We start from the raw sequence: 6,260 nt of genomic DNA on the forward strand, positions 1-6,260 counted from the left end.
ATCAGAGGTATGTAAACTTATCTTCATATTTCCCTTTTTCTCAAAACTTATAAATGACATGTGTTAGAATGCTCGAACCAAGTAAATTTTTAGAATATGTAATTTAGTCTGATAAGTGTCACATGTTATTAAATATTGAATAATTACTTGAATTTTTTTTGTTATATTATAGAGTAACAATTGTGATAAAATGTTGAAACCATTCACTTTGATACTTTAAAAAATAATAGTGCCATTAAATTATTGTGAATTTTGTTTGCAAATGTGAATGAAAATGTCATATGTATTGAATACCTTTGTTTATAATAAATTAGTCTGTTGTGAATTTAATGCCAATAACAAAGTATAATACAGGGAAGAATAAAGAACAAGGAAGAAGAAGAACACAATAATTGGTTATAACTGCTATTCTTTTACTTTCTCTTAGAAAACAAGATTACAAGTTTACAAGAATAACAAATAACCTCTCTCACCCTAATTTAGGATTTGCAGCGTAGCAATGATGGGAGACTAGTATGCTATTTATAATAAAACCTAACATACTAACTAATAGGCTTTTCCTACAAGGTCCATTACACAATCCAACATAACAAACAAGTTAACTTAACAAATTAGGGTTTAAACACTTAAAACTAATTTAACATGCTAACAACCCTAGAATCTTTGACACCTGCATGCTAGACCCATCTTCGACTACAACATGCATACTTTGACACCAACATGTGACCAACCTTCGACTTCATGTTTAACCCTGTCGAACCAAGAAGCTACCCTTCGACCATACTAGAGTTCGATCCAATATCTCACAAATCTCCACCTTGGATCTAACTCTACAACATCAAGGGAACAACTAGCTTTCTTCATGCAACTTTATCAACTGTATACAGTGGAAAAACTTGCAACTCAGCAATGACTTGGTGATCATATCATCAACATTGTGATCTGTCGAAACCTTCAGCACTTGGACTTCTCCACACTCGATTACTCCTCTGATGAAATGCAACCTCACATCGATGTGCTTAGTTCGCTCATGATATGCTGAGTTCTTCGACAAGTTTATTGCACTTTGACTATCACATTTAACAATGATACCTCGACCTTGAAGTTTCAGCTCCTTCGCAAATCCTTCAAGCCACAATTCTTCTTTCACAACTTTAGTTAGGGAAATATACTCCGCTTCAGTGGTTGATAGAGCAACAACCTTCTGAAGTGTTTCTTTCCAACTAATTACAGTGCCAAACATGGTGAAAACATATCTAGAAATAGATTTTCTAGAATCCATACAACCTGCATAATCAGAGTCGACATATCCTTCGATTACTGCTTTACTATCTTCACCCAAGGGTCCACCATAAATTAGGACTATGTTCAAAGACCCATTTATGTACCTTAAAATCCACTTCAATGCTTGTCAGTGAGTCTTTCCAGGATTTTCCATGTTCCTGCTTGTAAGACTTACTGCATATGTTATGTCAGGTCTAGTACAAACCATAGCATACATCAAAGAACCAACTATATTAGTATATGGAATGCTATTCATATAGGCTTTTTCGACATCGGTACTAGGACACTGATCTATACTCAGTTTGAATCGAGGGTTTGTTGGAGTCACAGCTGGTTTCGAATTTGACATACCAAACTTTTCGAGAATCTTTCGTAGATATGCCTCTTGAGATAAGCATAACTTTGACTTCTTTCTATCTCTTCGAATGTCAATTATAAGAATCCTGGAAGCAGCTCCCAAATCCTTCATATCAAACTCCTTATTAAGTTCAACCTTCACCCTCATCACATCTTCGACATTGTTGCTTGCTATGAGAATATCATCCATATAAAGCAACAATATAACAAATGAATTACTAAGTCGAAATCTGAAGTAAACGCAGTGGTCGAACTGGCTTCTAATGAAACTTATGCGTGCCATGAACTTGTCGAATCTCCTATTCCATTGTCGAGGAGATTGTTTTAGTCCATATAAGGATCTCTTCAGCTTGCACACATAATTTTCCTTCCCCTTTTCGACATACCCTTCAGGTTGCCTCTTCAGGATCGTTTCATCTAGATCACCATACAAGAATTCAGTCTTTACATCCATCTGTTCCAGTTCAAGGTCGAATTGTGCCACCATGGCAAGCAACACTCGAATGGACCTATGCTTCACAACAGGAGAAACACACATCATTGAAGTTGACACCTTTATTCTGAGTGAAACCCCTTGCGACCAACATTGCCTTGTATATTTTCAACGTCACTCCTTTGATTCCTTCCTTAACTTTGAAAATCCATTTACAGCTGACTAACCTTGCCCCAGCAGGTTTCTTAATCAGTTCCCAGGTGTGATTATCATGAAAAGATTTCATCTCATCATCCATGACCTTCAGCCATTCAGTCTTATTTTGACTCCTCATAACTTCCTTGTAATCGCTAGGTTCTTCTTCTAGAACCTCACTTGTAGAGATTAAGGCATAAGCTATAAAATCTGCATACCCAATTCTCTGAGGTGGCTTGATGGCTCTTCTCGACCTATCTCTTGACAATAGGTAGTCATCGATAGTTTCCTCAATTTCCTCAGCATCTTCTGCTTCTTCTTTGACTTCATCAGGGATATGCAATTCAACATCCACACGCTCCACCTCAAAAGGAATCTCTACTTGTTCCAGCTCTTTGTCAGATGTTCTTGCATTTCGACCAACATCATTAGTTTTCGTAAAAGTCATTTCAGCTTCATTGAAAACTACATCTCGACTGGTGATACACCTCCTATGACTTGGCTCTAGGCACCATAGCCTATAAGCTTTGACTCCTTCAGGGTATCCCATGAACATGCATTTCAGAGCTCTAGGTTCGACCTTGTCTTGCCTAATGTGAGCATAGGCTACGCAGCCAAATACTCTTAGTTTGTCGAGATCTGGTGGATGTCCCGACCAAACTTCTTCAGGTGTCTTTATATCTAACATTGTCGAAGGACATTTGTTTATCAGATATGTTGCTATTGAAACAACCTCAACCCAGAACACCTTTTTTAACCCCGCACTAGTCAGCATGCATCTAACTCTTTCCAAAATAGTTCGGTTAAACCTTTCAGCCAAACCATTTTGTTGTGGAGTACCTCCAAGAGTTTTGTGCCTTGCAATACCAGAGTCAGCACAAAAGGTGTCGAACGCTTCATTGCAAAATTCAAGGCCATTATCGGTTCTCAACCTCTTGACCTTCCTGCTAGTCTGATCTTTGACCAGAGTCTTCCAACTTTTGAAATTCTCAAAAGTTTCATCCTTAGTCTTCTGGATGAATACTCATAACTTACTGGAATAATCATCAACTATGGATAGAAAATACCTTGCTCGTGAATGTGATGGACACCTTACAGGCCCCCAAAGATCAACATGGATGTAATCAAGAGATCCATGTGTTCTTTGTTTGCCTTTGTTGAACTTCACTCTGCAAGATTTTCCAAGTACACAGGGTTCACAAAACTTCACCTTTTCGACTTTGTCTCCACCAAGCAGATTTTGTTTCCCTAATTCGACCAGGCCCCCTTCACTGACATGGCCCAGTCTCATGTGCCAGATTTCTATCTTAGACAAAGGTTTCGTGGATGCAACATTTGTCGAACCACTTACAACTTTAGCCTCAAGGGTATACAAGCCTAGTTTCTTCACGCCTCTCAAGACTTCCTTCGACCCGTTCATGACTCTTAGGATACTTTTCTCTCCTTGGAAAACATATCCTTTCTTGTCCAATTCACCAAGAGAAAGCATATTTCTCTTCAAATCAGGAACATACCTAACTTCAGTCAACAACCTTAATCACTCATCATGGAGCTTGAATATCATGGATCCAACACCTACAATCTTGCAAGCTTTGTTGTTTCCTAGCAGTACTGATCCACCATCTTGATCACATAATTCCTCGAACAAGTCTTTGTTTCGGGTCATGTGCCAAGTGGAACCTGAATCCATAATCCACTCCTTCCTAGAGTCACTGCTCTAAACCACAAGGACATCAGATGATTCAAAATCATCTTGAATAATGGTTGCATTCCATTATCCTTACATCCATGAACTTTTAGGCGTTCAGGGTACACCTTTCTTGTGTGACCCTCCTTCTTACAATGATAGAATCGAATGCCATATGCGTCGCTACCGCGAAAATTAACAGAGTCGCCACCAACATATTTATCCTGAAAAGGAAGGGAATGCCAGCAAACCACAAAACAAAATAACGGTCTCACGACCAGAGAAAAGGGTAAGGGAGTCGGTTACGCGAGGGGAAGGTATTAGCACCCCTCGCGCCCATCGTACTCGATGGTATCCACGCTGGTGTCTAAATCTATGGGTGTGAACAAATCTACGCTAATCTGGACTAAAATGAATGCAGAATGTAGGGAAAATAAAGGATTGTGCTCGCACAGGCCCTACCCCGCTGCCTACGTATCTGTTTTGCAGAATCAGAGCTACCGTAGCTCGGCTAACTAATTTCTGTTTGTTTTGTGTTTTTTAGGTGAACGAGTTACATTCGCACTCCGCTGCTCGACCTTTGGAGACTTATGCTTGGGAATGGAGCAGAAATAACAAGCTCTTAAGAAAAGAAAATCAAAGAGTGTGGTTTGTGTTTTAAAGAATGCATGAGGAAAACCTAAACTAAGGGGGAAAGCTTGCTACCTAATGTTATCATACAAAGGGTACAAGTCTAAACTAAACTAACAACCTATGGAGAAAAAGGCGAAAGCAAACAATAATATCACACAAACAAGCTCCGCTCGTAAAGCAAACAAACCAACGGCACTGGCCGAATGGTAGAAAAGCGGTCCCGCCATAGCCAAGGGGAGCAACTCAACCCAAGTCAACCAAGCATTAGACCTCGCGAAAATGATCGGGCCATAGACAAGAGGAGCGAATCCCTCTCAGCAACCAAGCCGTCACGGATCTGAAAGGAAAACGGCGCGTGCATACACCGAGCATCAACGTCGAGCAACGCAAGCTATAGGAAATGCGGGGTCCGGCTACATGAACCCTTTTCCTGACATACTCGATACAAGATCTTGTGGAGGTTCAGAAGCAAGCGACGCGTAGCGTGCGCATACCGAACGAACTCAATGAGACTGGGCGGGGGTTGATTGCTAACCCTTTCCGCATGCCTTCCATGAGGACTTAACGTAGTGCCATATAGGACTTATTACACCGTGACTCCCTTGAAGGATAGAAAAACACTTAGAAAGGGGGGGGGGATTGAATAAGTGTGACTTAAAATCTTGAGCGATAAAAATAAAATGCACAATTATTTTTTATCCTGGTTCGCTGTTAACGAAGCTACTCCAGTCCACCCCCGCAGAGATGATTTACCTCAACTGAGGATTTAATCCACTAATCGCACGGATTACAATGGTTTTCCACTTAGCCGCAACTAAGTCTTCCAGAGTCTTCTGATCACAACCTGATCACTCCAGGAACAACTGCTTAGTTCACTCCTAAGACTTTTCTAGAGTCTACTGATCAACACGATCACTCTAGGCTTAGTTCACTCCTAAGACTTTCTGCTCAGCCAACTGCCAAGACTTCCTGCTCAGCCAACTGCCAAGACTTCCTGCTCAGCTAACTGCTAAGACTTCCTAGAGTATACTGATCAACTGATCACTCTAGTTCCTTACAACTTAATGTAATCTATTCAAGAGTTTACAAATGCTTCTTAAAAGCGATAATCACAACTGTGATATTTCTCTTACAATTTAAGCTTAATCTCACTAAGATATTACAACAGCAATGTAGTGAGCTTTGATGAAGATGAAGATTCTGAGTTTTGATTTGAACAGAGTTTCAGCAAGTTAATTTGAATTGAATTGGTGCGAAATCGTTAACCTTGCTTCTCATCAGAACTTCATATTTATAGGCGTTGAGAAGATGACCGTTGAATGCATTTAATGCTTTGCGTGTTCCGTACAGCTTTGCATTTAATGTTATACGCTTTTGTCAACTACCTCGAGCCTTGTTCACGCTGTGTCTACTGACGTAGCCTTTAGTAGCTTTAACGTTCCTTTTGTCAGTCAGCGTAGTCTGCCACGTGTACTTCCTTCTGATCTGATGTTTGTGAATACGACGTTTGAATATCATCAGAGTCAAACAGCTTGGTGCACAGCATCTTCTGATCTTCTGACCTTGAAGTGCTTCTGAGCGTGATACCATCTTCTGATCTTCAGTGCTTCTGATCTCATGTTCTTCTGATGCTTCCATAGACCCATGTTCTGATTCTGCTTCGACCATCTT

This window comes from Vicia villosa, unplaced genomic scaffold (assembly GCF_029867415.1).
Source record: "Vicia villosa cultivar HV-30 ecotype Madison, WI unplaced genomic scaffold, Vvil1.0 ctg.002546F_1_1, whole genome shotgun sequence".
In the NCBI taxonomy this organism is placed as follows: domain Eukaryota; kingdom Viridiplantae; phylum Streptophyta; class Magnoliopsida; order Fabales; family Fabaceae; genus Vicia; species Vicia villosa.